This window comes from Bison bison, unplaced genomic scaffold, assembly GCF_000754665.1.
Source record: "Bison bison bison isolate TAMUID 2011002044 unplaced genomic scaffold, Bison_UMD1.0 scf7180017864145, whole genome shotgun sequence".
NCBI lineage: Eukaryota > Metazoa > Chordata > Mammalia > Artiodactyla > Bovidae > Bison > Bison bison.
In genome coordinates, this window is record NW_011494717.1 from 370,798 (window position 1) to 372,397 (window position 1,600).

The following is a 1,600-nucleotide window of genomic DNA, read 5'->3' on the forward strand; positions in this document are numbered from 1 at the left end:
TGACTAGACAGACCTTTGTTGGCAAAGTAATGTCTCTGCTTTTCAATATGCTATCTAGGTTGGTCATAACCTTCCTTCCAAGAAGTAAGCGTCTTTTAATTTCATGGCTGCAGTCACCATCTGCAGTGATTTTGGAGCCCCCCAAAAAAATAAAGTCTGACACTGTTTCCACTGTTTCCCATCTATTTCCCATGAAGTGATGGGACAAGATGCCATGATCTCCGTTTCTGAATGTTGAGCTTTAAGCCAGCTTTTTCACTCTCCTCTTTATAACTCTCTCAATATTTTAAGTTTGCCTATGGTTCTATAATTTCAGAATGGCCATAGGTTCAGTTCAGAGGAAAGGAATGGATCAAAAGAATGCTTCTTCTATCACTATTTAGGGCAGAATGTAGTCACTGTTTACTATCAATAAATAATCACTGGCAACTAAATAACATAATTTTCAAAGTAATTTAAGTGAATGCTCTCATCTGATTTAACTATCCTTCAATTTGCTGAATGAAATACCTGTTATCTGCAAGAAACTATGCCTCATACTGAAGTAAATATTATGACATATAAAATGTAATCTTTGTCTCTAACAAATACATTCCAGACAGTTATATGCATATAAAAGGATAAAGGTGATATAAAACTAACACTACATTGCCCATTACATAGCCCAGTTAATCAGGCCATTCACAACTTTGTCCTAGACTGTTTTCTAGCCTGATCTCCAACTAATCCATTCCCTTCTCCCATGCCTCTCACACTCTGCCTCACCAAGTTGCTTTCGATTCCCCAAACACTCATGTTTTCTTGTTGTTACTCAATTCTCAAGACATTTATTGAGTATTATGCTCCAGACTTCCTGATGGCTCAGATGGTAGAGTCTGCCGGCAACGTGGGAGACCCAGGTTTAATCCCTGGGTGGAAGATCCCCTGGGGAAGAAAATGGTAACCTACTCCAGTATTCTTGCCCAGAGAATTCCATGGACAGAAGAGCTTGGTGGGCTGCAATCCATGGGGTCACAAAGAGTCAGACACAACTGAGTGACTAACACTTCCACTTTCATGTTTCAGGAACTGTGTTAGGTATTAGATATTCAAAATCAAGACAGCCTTTTTTCAAGGGGTTTACAATATAATAGGAGAAACAGGCACATAAAGTATACAGACATATAATAGTGTAAGTGCTACAACAGAGGAATAGCCAGGCACTGAAGAGACGAGACGAAACCGAGTCTGGAAGTTTAGGGACGATACCTAGGAACAAATGATGCCCAAAATCTCATTCTTAAAGGATACGTTAATTCATTCCATACTTCAGTTCAGTTCAGTTTAGTCACTCAGTCATGTCCCACTCTCTGTGATGCCATGAATCGCAGCACGCCAGGCCTCCCTGTCTATCACCATCTCCCGGAGTTCACTCAGACTCATGTCCATCGAGTTGGTGATGCCATCCAGCTGTCTCATCCTCTGTTGTCCCCTTTTCCTCCTGCCCCCAATCCCTCCAAGCATCAGAGTCTTTTCCAATGAGTCAACGCTTCCCATGAGGTGGCCAAAGTACTGGAGTTTCAGCTTCAGCATCATTCCTTCCAAAGAACACCCAGGACTG